Source organism: Lithobates pipiens, unplaced genomic scaffold (assembly GCF_037356315.1).
Source record: "Lithobates pipiens isolate NorthernLeopardFrog02 unplaced genomic scaffold, aLitPip1_a1.2 Scaffold_28, whole genome shotgun sequence".
NCBI classification, from domain to species: domain Eukaryota; kingdom Metazoa; phylum Chordata; class Amphibia; order Anura; family Ranidae; genus Lithobates; species Lithobates pipiens.
The window spans coordinates 76,092,071-76,113,518 of record NW_027507789.1 but is presented as its reverse complement, the minus strand read 5'-3'; the positions used below and the strand labels follow the sequence as shown (position 1 = coordinate 76,113,518).

The 21,448-nt window shown below is 43.8% G+C and overlaps 1 long non-coding RNA gene across 1 annotated transcript in view; it reads right to left on the bottom strand.

The window, feature by feature from the left end:
* Positions 1-21,448, bottom strand: part of LOC143934864 (uncharacterized) — a 58,205-nt gene that overhangs the window by 2,353 nt on the left and 34,404 nt on the right. Inside the window, exon 2 of the long non-coding RNA XR_013263394.1 lies at positions 5,207-5,381. This is a non-coding gene — a long non-coding RNA (uncharacterized LOC143934864). The remainder of the gene's footprint in view (positions 1-5,206; positions 5,382-21,448) is intronic.

Here is a 21,448-nt window from a genome sequence, read left to right as displayed (position 1 = left end):
TAAAAATAATAGTGTGATCATTTTATAAAAAAAAGCGTAAATGGTAAATACAGCAAGCTCCGTGGAAAGGTGTTCAGTTTAAATCTGACTTTTAATTAAAAAAAAAATAACATCAGCATGACAAGTCTCAGGGATCACATCAGGGATAATTCTCCCACTCTACAAGACTCTGGTCTGGCCACACCTGGAGTATGTCGTCCAATTATGGCACCAGTCCTCAGGAAGGATGTGGAGATAGTCCAGAGAAGGGCAACAAAGCTAATAAAGGGACTGGAGGACCTTAGTTATGAGGAAAAGTTACGAGCACTGAAGAAGCGACGCTTGAGAAGGGATATGATTTCAATGTATAAACACCGTACACCATGATTGCAGGCGCGAGAGCCAGAACAGGGACGTGTGTGTGCGAACACACAAATCCTTGTTTTGTCAGGAGAAGAGAGACAGATCGTGTGTTCCTGCTAGTATGATGATCTATCATCTCTTCCAGTCAATCCCATACCCCTACAGTTAGAACACAAAGGAGGGAATGCAGTTAACCCTTTGATCGCTGCCTAGTGTTAACCCATTCACTGCCAGTGACATTTACACAGGAATCGGTGCATTTTTATAGCACTGATCCCTGTATAAATGTCAGTGGTCTCAAATTTGTCACAAGTGTCCAAATCTGTCCACCATAATGTCACAGTCCCAATAAAAATCGTATATCACCACCATTACTAGTAAAAAAAAAGAAACAAATTAATAAAAATGCCATAAATCTTTTCCCTAGTTTGTAGACCCTATAAATTTTGTGCAAACCAATTAATATACGCTTTTTGCGATTTTTTTAAATTTTTTTTTTAATACCAAAAATATGTACAAGAATACATATCGGCCTAAACTGAGGAAGAAATTTGCTTCTTTTTTTTTTTTACAAAAATGTGGGATATTTATTATAGCAAAAAGTGCAAAATATTGTGGGTTTTTTTTCAACAAAATTGTCGCTCTTTTTTTGTTTACAGCGCAAAAAATAAAAACTGCATAACTTTCTTTTACATTCATTATTTAACCACTTCAGCCCCAGGAGATTTTACCCCCTTCCTGACCAGAGCATTTTTTACAATTTGGCACTGCGTCACTTTAACTGACAATTGCGCGGTCATGCAATGCTGTACCCAAACAAAATGTGCGTCTTTTTTTGCAACAAATAGACTTTTTTTGGTGGCATTTGATCACCTCTGCGGTTTTTATTTTTTGCGCTATAAACAAAAAAAGCGACAATTTTGAAAAAAAAAAACAATATTTTTTACTTTTTGTTATAATAAATATCCCAAAAATGTTTTTAAAAAACAAATTTCTTCATCAGTTTGGTCAATATGTGTTTGGTAAAAAAAAAAATTCGCAATAAACATATATCGATTGGCTTGTTCAAAAGTTATAGCGTCTACAAACTATGGGATTTTTTTTTACTAGTAATAGCGGTGAGCCGCAATTTTTAGAGGTACTATGACATTACAGCGGACAGAACGGACACTTTTGACACATTTTTGGGACCAGTGATCAGTGCTATAAAAATGCACTGATTACTGTGTAAATGTCACTGATAGGGAAGGAGTTACCACTAGGGGGTGATCAAGGGGTTAATTGTGTTCCCTAGTTAGAAACACTAACTGTATGGGAAAAGGACTGACTGGGGGAGGAGACATATCGTTGTTCCTACTTAGTAGGAACAAACGATATGTCTCCTTTCCCATGATTGAACAGGGATTTGTGTGTTTACACACACAAATCCCCATGCTGGTTCTTCTGCACACTATCGTGGGTGGCCGGCGCTGATCACACAGTTAGCCATGTGCATCGGGTCCCCCATCGTGCCCCTGGTGGCCTTAAAGGAAACAACGTACCCACGCTTTTGCCCAGCCGTGCCATTCTGCCGACTTATATCGGCGTGAGCCAGTCGGCAAGTGATTAAACAAACTTTTTTTGTTTTTACTTAAAATTTGTCTTTCATTTCCTGCTTGAGTGAGGTACTGGTGACTTAACCCTGGCCTAAGAGAAGCCCCCTGGGAAGGCTACATCACCAGTGCCTTCCCCTTCCCCCTCAGTTGATGTGAACTGTAACATATTTCAGGAGGCACCGAAAGTTCCTGGCAGAGATGGATGTGTGCCACTATGGGAAGAATAGGAAGGAAAGGAAAAAAAAAAAAAAGGTATGCAAAGAATAAAAAGCCTTTCATTTTCTGTAACTATCTGTTTGTAGAATGTCATTACTAAACAATACTAAAAGGGCATTTTTTGGTGATTTTTTAAGATTGTGAAGTTCCTCTTAAGACTAAATTGACATTATTGTGTGATGGGAATGTGCGCAAAATCATGCACATTCCTGACCCACAGGCAAATCTACTGCTTTTTAGCAGATAATCTTTAGCAGACTTTTAGCACCTCCATACCTTGACAAACTTGGCACGTTTTCTTAAGCCGCGTACACACGAGAGGACTGTCCGTCCAACTTAGTCCGCCGAAACACATATCAGCGGACAGTCCGCTCGTGTGTGGGCTTCAGCGGACTTTTTCAGCGTGCAGTCTGGCGGACTAAGTATTTCGGAATGTTGGAAATACTGTCCGCTGGACTCGCATTTCGGCAGACAATCCGCCCGTGTGTGTGCCAGTCCGCCGTTCTTTTGAAATGAGCGGACTTTTCCCGCCCGGAGAAAAGTCCGCTCATTTCGAGCGGGTATCCAGGTAGGCGGGGCCCGCGACGGAGACGTCGCTGGCCCTGCCGCCTGGTATGGACTTAAAGGGGAACCCCAACAAAAAAAAAAAAAAAAAAAAAAAAATCGGCGTGGGGGTCCCCCCCAAGTCCACAACAGACCCTTGTCCGAGCACGCTACCCGGCCGGCCAGGAAAGAGGGGCGAGCGAGCGCCCCCCCTCCTGAGCCGTACCAGGCCACATGCCCTCAACATGGGGGGTGCCTTGGGGAAGGGGGGGGCCGCGCGGCCCCCCCACCCCAAAGCACCTTGTCCCCATGTTGATGAGGACAAGGGCCTCTTCCCGACAACCCTGGCCGTTGGTTGTCGGGGTCTGCGGGCGGGGGGCTTATCGGAATCCGGGAGCCCCCTTTAATAAGGGGGCCCCCGGATACCGGCCCCCCACCCTATGTGAATGAGTATGGGGTACAATGTACTCCTACCCATTCACCTGTGAAAAAAAGTACAAAAAAAAACACAACACAGGGGTAAAATATTTTATTGCACAGCTCCGGGGGTCTTCCGTCTTCGGGGGTCTTCTCGCCGGACTCCTCCGCTATCTTCTTGTAGCTCTTTTGCTAGCGGAGGAGCCCGGCTTTCTTCCTCGCCGCCGGCCTCTTCTCCCGACTTCGGGGGTCTTGTCCCCCTCTTCGGTTCTTCTGCCGGGCCACCGCGCCTTCTTATAGCTCTTTTACAGGCGGGGGCCCGGTCTTCTGTCGCCCCTGTCGCCGCCGCCTTCCGTTCTTCTTCTTCTTCTCCAGGAGATGTTGCCTCGACTGGGCCGGCCGTGTAGCATGCTCGGACAAGGGTCTGTTGTGGACTTGGGGGGGACCCCCACGCCGTTTTTTTTCGGCGTTGGGGTTCCCCTTTAAGTCCATACCAGGCGGCGGGGTCAGCGACGTCTCCTTCGCGGGCCCCACCTACCTGGAGACGCGCTCGAAATGAGCGGACTTTCCTCCGTGTGTGTGGGCGAGTCCGTTCATTTCAAAAGTAGGGCGGATAGTATGGTGGACTTAGTCCGCCGTATTAGTCCGCTCAAAAAGTGCCGTGTGTGGGCAAGTCCGTTCATTCGAAAGTAGGACGGACTGTCCGTCGGATTGTCTGACGGACTAAGTTGGCCAGACAGTCCGCCACGTGTGTACGCGGCTTTACAGGAAAATCTGCATGGTGCTGCAGAACCATTCATCTTGGTATGGCACAAATGGAGTCAGGGACTTCTTTATCCGCATTTCTGTGCATAGGACAGCCTATTGAATTTAATAGTCTGTCTACATGCAAAACATATAGCAATAATGTGAACCTAGCATTTAGGTCATCACAAAAGATGCAAATGCACTCTTTTCCCATATGTGGAGATTTTCATCTATAGATGCAGAGTTTTTTTTACAGTAAAGCCTAGTACACATGGGTCGAATATCTGACAACATCAACTGGTTCAATAAAAATGTGTGTATGGCAGCTGGTCCGACAGAACTGTGTCTAAACTGCTGCACCTCTGAAAAGCAATCCATGTTCAGATGGCTTTTCAGAGGCATTTGACAGGTAGTGAGGCAGCGATGTGATGCATTTTCACTGCCCATTTTAACCCCATAAATGCGGTACCAACACTCCTCAAGCACATGCATTGCATGTAGTTGGGGGGGGTTTTCAGCATGTCCTCCTTCGCTTTAATGGGTTGCATTCAGGGTACACTAACAATATGGCTGAACCGAACGTTCCTAACAACCTCCAACAGCAAGCCTAGATGAGCCCTAGGAGCTCTAAAATTGTGGAATTGTGTCCCACAGGAGCTAGTTCTAGCCAACTCAGTAGGCTGCTTTGATAAAGGTCAGAACCTGTTTATAAATATTATTTTAAATATAATATTAAAAAAATTATGGGTATTAATATTTATAAGAGAAAAACATTGTAGAATGTTGATGCGGCCCTTTGCTTGCTTTAATATGGCCCTTAGGTCACCATTTTACCCACGATACAAACAATTCCCGAACTGAGACCAGTGAAGGTGCACAATTTCTCCCCGTGGCACCAACGATGGGACCCAATGACACCAATGGTGGGGTAGAATTCCTCCACTGACACCAGAAATGGGCACAACTCCTCCCACTGACACCAATGATGAGGCACAATTTCTCCTAATGACACCAACGATGGGGCAGAATAACTCCCAATGATACCAATGATGGGGCACAATTCCTCCCACTGACACCAAAGATGGGTCATTGTATTTTCCTGCTGATGTCTGGACCTTTTCCAGTTTCTCTAAAGTCTGCAGGACAGTAAATTGGCCCCCTGTTTATAAAGTTTAGAGACCTAATATCCAGTTATCTTTGAGCTTCAAGATAGAATCAGGAAGGAAGGTTTTCCCTGTAAATTGAAGCATAAGGAATTCTTGTGTGTGTCTGATATATGTAATCATGAAATATACTGTATAAGCTATATCTGTACAGTTCATAAAATAAAATTTGACTGCTCCTACCTTCATGCCCTCCTGGTACAATACGTTGGCAGTGCCCATACATGCATCCCAGACCTCGTATACATTGGGAATCCTTCCTGCAGTACTGGCCCTCATGTCGTAGTGCAACACATAAGCCAAAGTGATGGTCACAAAACAAGCCACGCCCACAACCACGGTCATGATCACATGTTACCTAAAAGTTACAGACAAGTTTAGAGTCATTTAGTTCCATTTTTCCTTTAGGATTATCTATTTAAATATATTACATTTAAATCTATTAAACCTAAGAACAAACATCATGACAAATGGGGGAGGTGTTCTGCAATCCACAGGAAGAACTGACAACAACGCCATCTGATAACAGTCAGCAGAGGTAGAAAGCACAGAAATGTATCAGCTCCCAAGATTTTTGGAGCCACATTTTTCTTTCACTCTTACCTAACAAATATAACAAAATGCTTTCAATGGTATATTTAACATATCAAAATGGAGCAAATATTGTTAAGATAATTAAATAGTTTAATAGTTTATATGGTTCAAACTTTTTCTAAATATTGGATAGCAGTTACCTTAAAGTGGAGTTCCACCCAAAAATGGAGCTTCGGCTTTAAGGGAGGTGACCCCCTGACATACCACATTTGGCATGTCATTTTTTTTAAGGGGGGGATCCGATACCCTCTTTTCAGTGGGTCCCAGCTCCCACTTCCTCCCGGTGCACCGTGGCACTGGAAGAGAGATCACCTCTCCTCCCTCCCTCTCGGCAATCATCTGGGACACGTCACAGGTCTCAGATGATTGCGGGGCATGTGCAGTGGGTGCCAGGCTGTGAAGCCACAGCTGAGCGCCCACACTTCCAATGCTGGCGCCGCAAAGGGGAGGGGGAGACGAGCAGGGCTTTGCTCCCCCGCATCGCTGGACCCTGGGACAGGTAAGTGTCCGATTATTAAAAGTCAACAGCTGCAGTATTTGTTTTTTAGCAGAACGCCACTTTAAATTAAACATTAAATGTAATACGGTGTTGGTCAACATGTAATACTACAATAACTGAATAACAGTTATTCCAAATTAAAAAAATATTTTTTTTCAGAATCTAACTGAACTGCTTTTATTTCCATAGAAAATGAATAAATATAATTGTGATAAATGAAGTCCAATTACATTTTTTCTCATATAATTGTTTGAAACAATCAAATCAATGTGACTGTTTATCGCTACATGTAAGGCTTACAGAAGTATGGCTAAAACTATTTTGGCAACACTTCTCCTGTAGCTCACAGGACTGCAGTTCCTTCTGCACTCCTGTGAACCATTTTCAGCTAACAGCAGGTTAAAGCCCGCTGGCTGCTGATGTTAGTCAACCGGTCCAGGCTTGAGGCTGGATTCACACATGTGCAGTGCGAATTCCAGCTCAGTTTTCTCTGCAAGGAGAATAAGCAGCTGTTGAGCGATTCCTCTCTGTTGTATCTGCGGATTTGCTGAGCAGGGAGAAGGGGGAGATGTAGTGAGGAGGGGGAGAGAATTCTTGTTCACAACGGAACACATCTGTGAATCAGACACACACTTTTTTGGGCAATGTCCTACGAATTAGATTCTGTGTAAGCCACATCCAATTTGCATAGGTGTGAACCAGCCTTACAGTCGGGATCCACCCAGATGCCTAGACTGGCAGCTGGATCAGCCTCTCAGTGAGCCACTGGGAAACTGAGTCACCCACTCCTGCTCCCTTACATAGCCCAGCACTCCAGTTATCCCTGGAGGCGCAGAGCAGACAGCCAATAACTGTCTCTCTGCTCAGTGAAGACTGAGAACTGAGCAATTAGCAGTCTTTGATTGCTCAGTTCTTAGTCTTAGGAGCGACTGGGGACAGATGCAGCATCTGATTGATGCTGCATCCACCTAGGTGAGTATATATATATATATATTATTTTTTCGGAAACCCAAACTTCCCTTCAAGAAACAGCTGGTCAAGCAAGGACAGTCCAAATTTCGTTCAGTGTGTGAACTGTTGACTTCTGGTCAAGGGACAGAAATTTGCCAATCAGCTGCAGCCACTGATAAGTATATTCTGACATCAGTGAGTACAGCTGTCAGAATACAACGTCCCTGTGGAGGAGATTCCACCTTCCACCTCTTTTGTGTATATTGGAGGTCCTGTTTTTTTTGTTCAACCATGCATGTTCAGCTTGAGGCTGCTGGGGGATAGCAGGCTCTGTTGATATGTTACATAATTAGTGTGCAAGTTTGCTTACTCAGAGCAGTGTCACAGCCCCCTATTCTATGCCAATACTCAGCTTCTATGAAGGCTAATTGTCTAAGTCTCTGAAAAATGAAAAAGATCTAACCAATTATGAACTGAATATAAATTTGTGCATATTTATGCATGGGTGCACAGCCCAGCGATCTTATTTATGCAGTGGGACATTCCTAATACTATCCTTATCTGTTGAGAAGAAAAAGGAAAATGATGTAAATACAATATAGCCCACCAGCTTCCCATTCTGATTAAACCAAAAGACCATTATTTATGACTTTATGAAATAAAGAATTCTAAATCTTAAGTGGTAACTCTTGAAGGAAATAACCCTTATCAACCAGAATTCATTTTTCTTTAGTTAGATCTTTACTGGGTGAATAATGAATGATGCACAAAGTAGCCCCCAGGAATAAGAACTCTTTACTGAATAAGGCTGCTGCTGTCTTTGGGAAAGGTATGCTTTTACCAAATATGAGACCATAAGGCTCAATACACACTACATAAGCTTCACATTCTCATTCAGTATCTTAAAAAAAAAAAAAAAAAAAAGTCTTTCTAGCAATGAGTGACATACCACATATTCTAATTCAAGGTGCAGAGGTATTTTAAAGGAAAGGTTGCTTACTGTAGTCACTTTGGAGGTAGTGCTCCTTGCAAGTCCAGCAGCATCTTCAGGGTTGTTATAAGGCATGGATAACATCCAGGCCCAGATGTAGCAATCCACAGAAGGCAAGAGTAGCAGCAGAAGAGACCCCAGTAGATTCATGGTGACAATACGCAATGGGACACACAGGTGATAGTGCTCTGCAATATATACTTGGTGTGGGGTCCTTTCCCACTCACCATGCAGTTTGTTATCTGTTTACTAACATAATGGGGCAATCAGTATTTATCAGCTTAACCTAACCATTACCCCCCCCACCCCTCTTCCAAAACCCAAGACAATCTCCTAACATACAGTAAAACAAACCTAATTACATAGCAACCTTCAGGGGATTTATTAGCGTCACTCACACCCATATTAATGGGGATTTGCTGTACTGCTTGCACGTTCAAGACAAAAGCTGAGACCAGCCTCGGTGGGCTTACTTAACAGCATGCTCTCCAGATTTTACTGCAGTGCAAACGCAAGTTTTCATTTGTTTTCATTTGTTTTCAAAGTTGTCAACTGAAATATGGAGAGTAAGGATGACCATGAAAGACCAGATTTTGTTATAAAATATCTGCAGATAATTTCCAATTTGCCATACAAAAACATAATAGTCACATCTGTTCCCGAGTCTAGTATGACAAGATTTAATAGTAGACTAGGAATGAAGCAAATTATTTCTATAAAAATTATTCTTCCTTCTCTGAAATGTTGTTGAAACTAGCTTCTAATTTCCTGAAACGGCATTCTTAGTCAAAATTTGCTTAAAAAAAAAAGCAAAAGTATGTACCTAAAGCCTAACTGGGCCATCCTAATGTAATATTACAATGTAGTCAGGCTGCATATACAGTAATGAATATTTTTTTTGCTTTTTATTAACCATTAAAAAACTGTGCTGCCAGCACATAGCAGAGTTGCAGCGGGCCAGATCTCCAGCACCTTCAGAGGAGCTTTTGTGTAAAAGCTGTGGTCTAAATATGCTATGTATTAACATCAGTTTGTTTTGTCTATTCTTGTAGCATTCAGCTGATAGAAATGTAAAAAAGACATTACCATAATAAATAGAAACGTTGCAATTTAGTAGGTGAACTTCACCATGTGTCTTCCCAAGCACTGTGATCAATAAGTAAACAGCGTACCTTGATAAATTTTAGGGTTTAACAGTAGCGCAAAGGGGAATTATAGTGGTTTGAGAGTGAAAGGCCTAGAGAGGATTAAATTTTGTCCTCTAATGAAACGACTGACTTGACAAAATGTATGGCAATTATAAGAATACATGGACAAGGAATAAGCAATTCTTACAACGTGAGAGCAACAAACAGGCAGTTGCAATATGGGGGCAAAATGCAGAAAAACTTTACAATACATGAGCAACAAATAAGTACCGTATTTATCTGCATATAACATGCACTTTTTTCCCCTTAAAATCAGGGTAAAATCATGGGTGGGTGTTATACACGGTCCCTGCTGTCTGAGGGAAGAGGAGCGAGCACTGCTGAATTACATAGAGCCACAATCTCCTGTGTACCCGGCACTCCATCACTCACAGCCACGCTTCCTGGGCCTGCATTGGACCACTGTTCTGTCTATCATATGAGCAGGGCAAGGAGGCGTGGCTGTGAGTGACAGAGCGCAGGTACACAGGAGATCGCAGCTCTGCTGAATTCAGTGGTGCTCGCTCCTCCTCTTCCCTCAGAGACAGTAGAGATAATCCAACACTGGTGAGGCTGCAGATGGGCATGGAACAGGCTGCGTTGTTGGTCAATTTATAGGCTGCAGATGAGCACTGAACATGCTGCAATGTTGGTCAATTTAGTGGTGGCACTGAGTAGGGTGCATTGATGGGCAATTTAGAGGCTGCAGATGGGCATTGATGAGCTGTGACCCTAATTTTGCTTCAAAGTTCTTTATTTAAAAAGTAAGTTTTTTTCCTTAAACTTCACTCCTAAAATTGGGGTGTGTTATATGTCTGTGCGTGTTATACACCAATAAATGTGGTAATTGCTACATTACTCAAATTACAGACAGGAAATTGAGACAATAAACAGGGAAGGAATGGTCATTCATGACAACACAAATGCAGTGAATATGCAGTCAAGTGGCAACAAACAGGCAATAGCAATCATATGCAGGCAGCAAATGGACAATTGTTTCAATATGTGGGCAGTTATGAATATATGAGGACAGTAAGTGGTCAATTGTGGTGATCCCCAGGTAGCAAATAAAGCAATCACAATCATCGTTATTTAGTAGGTGAGGTTGAAAAAAGACACAAATGCATCAAGTCCAACCTATGTGTGTGATTATATGTCAGTATTACATTGTATATCCCTGTATGTTGCGGTCGTTCAGGTGCTTATCTAATAGTTTTTTTAAACTTACAGTAAAGAACCTTCTACGTAGTTTAAGGTTAAACCCCTTTTCTTCTAATTTTAATGAGTGGCCACGTGTCCCTTCCACGAAAAAGTTTTATCCCTATTGTGGGGTCACCAGTACAGTATTTATAAATTGAAATCATATCCCCTCTCAATCGTCTCTTCTCCAGAGAGAATACGTTCAGTGCTCGCAACCTTTCCTCATAACTAATATCCTCCAGACCCTTTATTAGCTTAGATGCCCTTCTTTGTACTCACTCCATTTCCAGTATATCCTTCCTTAGGACTGGTGCCCAGAACTGGTTAGCATACTCCAGGTGCGGCCGGACAAGAGTCTTGTAGAGCCGGAGAATTATCGTATTTATCTCTGGAGTTGATCCCCTTTTTAATGCATGCCAATATTCTGTTTGCTTTGTTAGCAGCAGCTTGGCATTGCATGCGATTGCTGAGCCTATCTACTAGGACCCCCCAGGTCCTTTTACATCCTAGATTCCTCCAGAGGTTCTCCTCCGCCCAAGGGTATAGATTGCATTCATATTTTTGCCACACAAATGCATTATTTTACATTTTTCTACATTAAACCTCATTTGCTATGTAGAGGAATAGAAATTTGAGAACCTGATCCACAACCAGGGTTCTCCGGGGGAAAATAGAAGCAAGTGGACTATCTCGGTACAGTATGGGAAAAGTACAAAATAAGGTCTATAGACAATCATAAAAATTATGAAAAATGTATTGATACAAATTACATAGCATTAAAATGACTTGGTCATACATAGTGCTTAGACTAGTTTTACGGGGTAAACCGCTTCATCAGGAAATACATCTGCAAATATACACAGAGTCAATGACTATATAATCAAAATATATACAACATTAGTAGAAATTCTTAAAAATTATACAATTCAATGAGAGAGGGGGACAAAAGTAGTGGAGGTATAAGGCTGCTTACCCAAGTGTCATTTGCCATGTAGTTGCCCACCCATTAATTTGTTCAGATTTTTTTGCAAGGTTTCCACACCCTGCGGAAAAGTTATTGCCCTGCTTAGCTTAGTTTCGTCCGCAAATACAGAGATTGAACTATTTACCCCATCCTCCAGGTCATTTATGAACAAAATAAATAGGATTGGTCGCAGCACAGAACCCTGGAAGACCCCACTACCCACCTCTGACCATTCCGAGTACCCATTTATCACCAGCCTCTGAACTCGCCCTTGTAGCCAGTTTTCAATCCATGACTCACCCTATGGTCCATGCCAGTGGACCTTACTTTGTACAGTAAACGTTTATGGGGAACTAATAACATCTTGTATATAGCCCCTTATCATCCCCTCCAAGAGCTTGCATACTATTGATGTTAGGCTAACTGGTCTGTAATTCACAGGGATGTATTTTGGGCCCTTTTTACATATTGGTGCTAAATTAGCTTTTCTCCAATCACCTGGTCAGTAGACTGTCAGTAAAAAATTAGGAACATTGGTCTGGCAATTACTTGACTGATTTCCCTAAGTATCGTGGGATGCAAGCCATCTGGTTCCGGTAATTTATTAACGTTAAATTTCCCAAGTCTAATTTTAATTCTGGCCTCTGTTAAACATGGTGGGTTAACACATGAGCAAAAAACTGGCACTTATTACAACACATGGACACAAAATGGTAATCCGTGGGCATCAGTCATTTGCAGGCAGCTATAGGCAATTATGACTATAAGTCAGGCAGTCATTGCTATACATGGGCAATAAATAGGCAATCATTGCAAAACACTTGCAAAAAATTTGCAATCTTTATACATTTGTAAAACACACACAGCAAAAGACAGATTATAATACGCTGGCTAAAAATGGGCAATCGTGACATATCACAAGCAAATAATTGGTAATTGTGAAAATATGTGTGCAAGAAATAGGCAATACAACACTTTGGCAAAAAAAAAGCAATTAAGATATTATGTTGACAACAATTGGGAAATTGTGACAATATTTGGGCAACAAACAGGCAATCGTTAAAATACATGGGCAACAAATGAGTAATTGTTACAATACATTGGGAGCAAATGAGCAATTGTGACCACACTGGCAAAAAATGGGTAGTGGTTAAAATTGTGTGGGTCAGGTGCTGTATGTCTGCCATGTCCAAACCTGCACCATGTGGCATATTTGGAGTTGCAGTAAGACACTTTTTGCAAGATACCCATCGCTTATGACCCTTGCATTCTCCTTCTGGATACCCTATCACAGATGTTTTATGACACATTATATGTATCTCCTGTAGTTATAGGGTTTATTATTACATCTGTCTGAAGACTCTTATTTTCAGTTATTCTGGGTTGGGACCTAGATGCTTATGTTTGCAGTAATTTATTGATTCATGCTGTGATATATTTTTTTATTTAACAAAGAGTTTGATGTTCTAGAAAACTCAATTATTAATTGTGTCACAAGTAGGCCGAAACTGTACCTCAATGGGGGTGGTGCGTGTTTTTTTTTTTAATGCTTACCTTTATTTGCATATGCTATATAATTAAACTTTTGATATTCTTTGATTAATGGCTTGTGGTTTGTGATTAATGGCTTGTGGTTTGTGAAAATTCCACCCACCAAACAAACTTTTAAGGTAGGTGGGCCTCTCTGCAACCACATACAATGCATGCAGTTGCAGTGTGATGGTGCTGCATATAGGGGTAAAACAGGTTGTGAGGAGGCTGAGATATTTATATATACCAATATATAGTAGTAGTGCAGCACTACTACAGTGATAATTCAATACTATACTTAGCGCTATGTATACATGCAATACAATTAAAATTCATAATAAATGTCCCATAAATCAATATCAATCTTGATAGTAGTGCAAAACTGGCTCCAATGGCAACAACAGTCAACAATAATAATCATTGTTGTACCAGAAATTATTGTAAAACCACTGACAGAAATGGGTATATAGCTATTGATATCTGTCATCATAGACCATGGTTACCTAAGGGGTCAGTTTGTGCAATTAAGGAGAAACTGCCCTAAAGAAGAGGAGTTCATGGAGCAAGCAACTCGGTTTGAAGATAAATTCCTACAGAAAGGGTATGTTAAGAAGTTAATAAGTAAAGAATCAGAAGTAGTTAAAACATGGATAGAAAAGGCTTATTAATAAATACAGGTTAAACAGAAAGAGAAATTAAAACAGGAGAGGAGTTCAGGATTGTAATAGGATACAATACCCAGAGGTGTAAAATCAAAAATATAAAGCACTGGGACATATTGTTGAGGGACAAGATATTGGGGGAAGCACTTCCATCAGTCCCTACATTTATCTATTAAAAGGCTCCAAACTTAATAAGTAATACTTTGGCTCCTGGTGTATTGGACCCACCCATTAAAGGGACAGGAACACTTTCACCTTTTTTTGGCAGGTTTTTGCTCAGACAGTAAATGTTTACTGTGTAAGATTACTAGGAAGTAATGAAAAAAAAACGCAAAGAGTTTCTGGCAACAGCTACAGGTAGGACCCATAAGATGAAGGAATTCATTACATGTTCATCAGAGGGGGTTGTTTATGTGCTGGAGTGCACATGCAAGCTCCAATATGTGGGTCCAGACCCCTGATGGTAATGGTACAAGAACACATAAACAATATAAAATATAGTAAAAAGGACCATAGTGTTCCCAAGCACTTTCGAGAGGTCCATAGTAGGAACCCAAGGTGTTTAAAATTTTGGGGAGTTGAAAAAGTGAAACCCTATTGGAGAGGTGGTCACTACATCAGAGCACTCAGTTGACGTGAGTCTTCCTGGGTATATGAGACCAAGGTGTTGGCACCCAGGGGACTCAACGTTGACTTTGATTTAAACTGCTTTATTAGAAATAATTGAAGAAAACAAAGGGGTCACCCTAAGAAAATTTTAGGAACTTAAAACTAGGTGAATATAAGATGGATTAATTAATTTAGCATAATAATAAAGCATAATAATAAATAGTAAATATTAAGGTCAAAGTGGAAATTTATAGTGTAAATAGATAATAATCAAAGAATAATATTCTTATTTTATATAAGAGAGTAAGTGGTTAAGTGGTAGACATTTTCGCCTGCCACATAAGAGGCCTGAGTTTGATTTCCGGCCATAATATATATTTTTTGGTTGGATTATTTTAAAAGATTACAGCATTTTAATGAATTGAATAATTAAAATGAGTTAATGGTGTAAAATGAAAGATAAAATGTATTGTATTTAGAGTGTTAACTGAGCGTTCTCCATGGTAGTGAAGGAGAGTAAGAAGCATCGCATGCAGACGCAGTGATATTTTGATGTGATCCTTTGCCGGCCATTTGACTGTTGTGAAAGTGTGTTTGGGGGGGGGGGGGGGGGCCTGCAGGAAGTAGACGTACTTGTAGTCACTTGGATCTGCCATGGAGAAGCTTGGGAGGTTGCCATAGCAATGACAGAATATTAAAAGGCTCGGGTGAGGTGTCCTCCCCCATCTGCTGAAAAAAATACATGTGCAGAGGAGAGGATCCGAGCCTGTGCCATTGCGCAGCCACGGTAGTGAGCGAGCGGATGCTCTCAATACATGTAACAAGCAAATTTTGTTTTTATATCTAGTAAGTGTCCTCTTTTAGCAGGGTTTTCATTAAAATGGGATGTGAATGGAATGTGAATGGAGGCAATGTGTTGCAAGGCATCAATTACTGCAGGCAGCATTATTTTTTACATTGACACACACACAGCGGTTTGCAAATCTCAGTGTGAACCACTTTGCGAATCAGGTACAATCAGGGAACTGGATTTGCAGGGTTCTCACATCACACTAGTGTGAACCGGGCCTGTGGTTGGGATAGAGTTGCCACCTCATCCCTTTAAACCCGAACACATATTAATTATTACACAGGTTCTGTGGCTACTTGAATGCAGGTAAGGCAATAAGTGAGTTTAACCACTACAATACAGGGCACTTTCACCCCCTTCCTTCCCAGCCCAATTTTCAGCTTTCAGCGCTCTAGCGCTTTCACTGACAATTGCGCGGTCATGCTACACTGTACCCAAATGAAATTGTTATCATTTTGTTCGCACAAATAGAGCTTTATTTTGGTGTTATTTATTCACGACTCCGTTTTTTTTTTTTTTTGCGATATAAGCGCAAAAATAGCGGAAATTTGGAAAAAACAACAATATTTTCTTTTTTCTATTTGAAAAGAAATCCAATAAAATCAAATTTTGTCATAAATTTAAGCCAAAATGTATTCTGCTACATGTTTTTGGTAAAAAAAATTCCGTTAAGTGTATAATAATTGGTTTGTGTGATCACGGACATATGTACGCAAATGATCATGTACATGTGTGCAGGTGATCACGTACATATGTGTGCAGATAATCATTGGGACATGTGATTTTAGTGGGACATGTTTTTATTATTAGGGACATGTGTTTTTATTATTTGGGGACATGTGTGTTTTGGGGACATGTGTGGGGACTGTGTTTGTACTGTGTGGTGTGTTGTGTGTTTACACTACACTGATGATCAGTGAGTAAAAAGCTGTAAAAAGCAGCCCATACTCACTGATCATCAGCCGGCTGCAGCGTTCTGCTCTCCTCTCCTCAGCGGTGACTTCCATGTGAGGAGAGGAGAGCCGATTGCCTAGCTGTTTTACATCACATGACGGCCGTGATTGGACACGGCCGTCATGTGATCAGGAGGGCCAATCACAGAGCCCTCCTGCCGATCTGAGATGTGCCGTGTCCGGTGGCACGAGCACATCGGGATCGCGCCGCTGCGCGGGCGCACGCGCGCGCGATCCCGCTACTCCTGAAGGACGTTCCTGAACGTCCTATCAGGAGTAGACGGCTCCCACCCGGCCGTATATATGCATTGGCCGGGTGGGAAGTGGTTAATTACCATCTTAATCAGCCACAGAACCTGTGTAATTAATATGTGTTTGGGTTTAAAGGAATGGAGGTGGCAACCCTAGGTTGGGAGGAGGTGAAAACGCCTATTTTCAATGCCTGTGTGAAACAGCCATTACTGGTAACTTTATTTATCTGAAAAGCCCTTTGTTTTTTTTTTTATACATCTTGGTGTCTCAAGCATCAATAGCTTCACGCCGCTTGTCTGTGTGGGTTTTACTTCCCATGCTACAACTGGAACACATTAGGCTGTTATTGTTCATTCTGTAGAAATATTTAAAGTAAAAATAAATAAATACAATCATTTAACAGGAATTTGGGACCTTTGTGTAACAGCTGTGGCAGGTGTGAGTCTTGAGTAGACTGACCTATTTTGGTTAGGGAAATGTAATGATGGCCATTTGTTTTTTTCTGAAATTCATACGTGCGCTTTCAAGTATGAAAGCTGTTTCTTCAATATATACAAGTGGTCTAAGGTTATATGGGGTATATGCCAGGTTACATTTTAGTGAATAAGGGGTCATTATGAGTGCATAAAAAAAACTGTAGACACTAGCATAATTCTCAGGAAACTGTGCTTATGTGTAAGCAACCACCCCCTAGTTTCACAGGTAATTAGTGATGGGATCATTAATTGTGCATTCCATCTCGTCAGACCCTTCTGGAGACAAGATCCTGCTGGGTGATGTGTGCAGAAGATAAGTGCTGAACAGTAAACTTAGTAGGGGTCCAGTTTGTTCTTAGAGGTGTTTGTAAATACTTATCCATTAACAGCTTTCACAGTATGAACATTTTCTTGACAATTTTAAGTCCTACTGATACAATAAAGTCAGTGTGGAAGTAATAGAAAAATCTTACTGTAAATATCAAGAGTCCACAATCCAAGGGGTAGAGATTTAGCCATGTTATCCAGACAGTAGAGTTCAGAACAAAGCACTGGTGGATATTTTATTGTATGTAGTAAAATAAAAAAAATGAAAATTTTGCTAGTTAGGAAAAACGTGCATGTACAGATCTGAATTGAGCCTCATAATACAATCCTGTTCTTATATCAGCATCCTCAGTCCCCCTTTCACATCACAGTCACTCCCCTTCACATCTAAATCCCCCCTTCACATGACTGTCCTCAGCCCCCCCCCCCCCCCCCAATACAGTTCTCAGCTCTCCCCAATACAGTCCTCAGTGACCTCATGTCCTTAGCAACCCCATTAATGTCCTCAACCCCCCCCCCCCCCCCATTACAGTCCTGAGCTCTCATTACCGTCCTCAGTGACCCCAATAAGGTCCTCAGCCCCTCATTACTGTCACCAGTGACCCCCATTAATGTTCTCAGCCCCTTGTTACTGTCCTGAGCCCCACCAATACTATCCTCAGTGACCCCAATCATTTCCTCAGCCCGGCATTACTGTCATCAGCCCCCCATTATTGTCTTCAGCTCCCCCCTTAACTATCCTGAGCCCCCCATCAGGCCTGGACTGGAACAAAAAATAGGCCCAGGCATTTACGAATGAGCAGCCCTTTTAAAAAAAACAAAGATTAAAAATAATGACAACTACCAGTTTTCTGTCTTTTAGTTACATTTAGGCCGCGTACACACGCGGGGACTGTCTGCCGAAACTAAGTTCGTCAAACAGTCCGCTCAAACTTTTGAATGAACGAACACGCCCACACACGGCACTTTTTGAGCGGACAAATACGGCAAACTTTGTTCGTCGTACTAAGTCCGCGCAACTTTTGAAATGAACGGACTCCCCCACACACGAGGCAACAGTCCGCTCATTTCGAGCGTGTGTGCAGGTAGGCGGGGCCCGCGACGGAGACGTCGCGGGCTCCGCCGCCTGGAATGTACTTAAAGGGGAACCCCAACGCCGAAAAAAAATCGGCGTGGGGGTCCCCCCAAAGTCCACAACAGACCCTTGTCCGAGCGCGCTACCCGGCCGGCCAAGAAGGGGGGCGAGCGAGCGCGCGCCCCCTCCCGAGCCGTACCAGGCCGCGTGCCCTCAACATGGGGGGTGCCTTGGGGAAGGGGGGGCCGCGTGGCCCCCCCCACCCCAAAGCACCTTGTCCCCATGTTGATGAGGACAAGGGCCTCTTCCCGACAACCCTGGCCGTTGGTTGTCGGGGTCTGCGGGCGGGGGGCTTATCGGAATCTGGGAGCCCCCTTTAATAAGGGGGCCCCCGGATACCGGCCCCCCACCCTATGTGAATGAGTATGGGGTACAATGTACCCCTACCCATTCACCTGTAAAATAAAAGTACCCAAAAAAAAAAACACAACACACGAGATAAAATATTTTATTGCACAGCTCCGGGGGTCTTCCGTCTTCGGGGGTCTTCTCGCCGGACTCCTCCGCTATCTTCTTGTAGCTCTTTTGCTAGCGGAGGAGTCCGGCTTTCTTCCTCCCCGCCGCCGGCCTCTTCTCCCGACTTCGGGGGTCTTGTCCCCCTCTTCGGTTCTTCTGCCGGGCCACTGCGCCTTCTTATAGCTCTTTTAGAGGCGGTGGCCCGGTCTTCTGTCGCCGCCGCCTTCCGTTCTTCTGCCGGGCCACCGCTCCTTCTTATAGCTCTTTTAGAGGCGGTGGCCCGGTCTTCTGTCGCCGCTGTCGCCTTCCGGTCGCCTTCCGTTCTTCTTCTTTTTTCTCCAGGAGATGTTGACACGTCGCTCTCTCCGGCCGGAATGCCAGAGCCGCGCTGTGCGGCCACTTATATAATGACAATGGGGCGGTGTCACATGGTATATGTCACATGGGTTGGTCACATGGTGACCCCGCCCCCTTACGATGTCATAGTCCCCATGTGACATCAACCCATGTGACCAACCCATGTGACATATACCATGTGACACCGCCCCATTGTCACTATATAAGTGGCCGCGCAGCGCGGCTCTGGCATTCCGGCCGGAGAGAGCGACGTGTCAACATCTCCTGGAGAAGAAGAAGAAGAACAAGAAGAAGAAGAAGAAGAAGAAGAACGGAAGGCGACCGGAAGGCGACAGCGGCGACAGCGGCGACAGAAGACCGGGCCACCGCCTCTAAAAGAGCTATAAGAAGGCGCGGTGGCCCGGCAGAAGAACGGAAGGCGGCGGCGACAGAAGAGCGGGCCACCGCCTGCAAAAGAGCTATAAGAAGGCGCGGTGGCCCGGCAGAAGAACCGAAGAGGGGGACAAGACCCCCGAAGTCGGGAGAAGAGGCCGGCGGCGGGGAGGAAGAAAGCCGGACTCCTCCGCTAGCAAAAGAGCTACAAGAAGATAGCGGAGGAGTCCGGCGAGAAGACCCCCGAAGACGGAAGACCCCCGGAGCTGTGCAATAAAATATTTTATCTCGTGTGGTGTGTTTTTTTTGGGGTACTTTTATTTTACAGGTGAATGGGTAGGGGTACATTGTACCCCATACTCATTCACATAGGGTGGGGGGCCGGTATCCAGGGGCCCCCTTATTAAAGGGGGCTCCTGGATTCCGATAAGCCCCCCGCCCGCAGACCCCGACAACCAACGGCCAGGGTTGTCGGGAAGAGGCCCTTGTCCTCATCAACATGGGGACAAGGTGCTTTGGGGTGGGGGGGCCGCGAGGCCCCCCCTTCCCCAAGGCACCCCCATGTTGAGGGCACGCGGCCTGGTACGGCTCGGGAGGGGGGCGCGCTCGCCCCCCTTTCCTGGCCGGCCGGGTAGCGTGCTCCGACAAGGGTCTGTTGTGGACTTTGGGGGGACCCCCACGCCGATTTTTTTCGGCGTTGGGGGTTCCCCTTTAAGTCCATACCAGGCGGCGGGGCCCGCGACGTCTCCTTCGCGGGCCCCGCCTACCTGGAGACGCGCTCGAAATGAGCAGACTTTCCTCCGAGCGGGAACAGTTTGCTCATTTCGAAAGTGGCCTACACACGGGCGGACTGTCCGCTCAAACCAAGTTTCAGCGGACAGTTTTTCGGAATTTCCGAAAAACTTTGTTCGTCAAACTATCCGCTGAAACTGTCCGCTGAAGCCCCACACACGAGCGGACTGTCCGCTGAAACACTGTTCAGCGGACAAAGTTGAGCGAACAGTCCGCCCGTGTGTACGCGGCCTTAGCCTGCTTCAGTCACTGTAATATATAAATCACACAGTAATATTCCCTAGCATTGGCGCCAGTTTATGCAATAATAACCCGCAGCTTTGGTGCCAGTTTATGCACTAATAACCCCCAGCACTGCTCCCAGTTTACACACTGAAAAACCCCAGTTTACGCACTAATACGTTAATAACCTCCATCATTAATGCCAGATATTGCAGTAATAACCCCCAGAATTGGTGCCAGTTTACGTAGTAATAACCCCCAGAATTGGTGCCAGTTTGCTCAGTATTATATGTAGTATAGTATATGGCAGCTGGTGGTCCATTTTGGGGGGGCATCAAAGAGCCCAGGGGAGCCAAAGTGTCAGGTGTGCATGGATGACGTGGGAGGAAGGAGAATGGAACCCGTGCTTCTACTCTCAGCCAATCAGGAGCTGCTTCCTGATTGGCTGGGAGGAGAATCAGGAAGACAATAGGGAATATTTATTTGCAAAAGGCCACACAAGTGGGTGGGCTTGGGATGCAGCCTACCCTTTTTTAAAGCCAATTAGAGCCTCCGGCTCTTATCACGTGCTTTGAAAAAAAAAAACATTGGAATCCATGCGTCCCTGCATGTAAATTAGGGGCCAGGTACATGGATTAGGGGACGGCGCCCCTATGCCAGCTACAGAATAACCCCCAGCTTTGGTGACAGTTTAAGGAGTAATATCACCCCCAGATTTGATGCCAGTTTACACAATAATAACCCCCAGAATTGGTGCCAGTTTGCACAGTTATAACCCCCAAAATTGGTGCCAATTTACACAATAGTAACACCCAGAATCAGTACGAGTTTATGCAGTAATAACCCACAGAATTGGTGCCAGTTTACACAATAATGGCTCCCACCATTAGTGCAGTTCAAGCAAAAATAACATATACATTGTTGGTCAGTAGAGTTATTCTATGTTAACCCCCCTAATTGATAACCCCTTAACTTTGCTTTGTTGATGGTCAGAGGCAGTGGTATTTAAGCACATTCTGGGAGGCCGTTATGTGACAGCCTCCCAT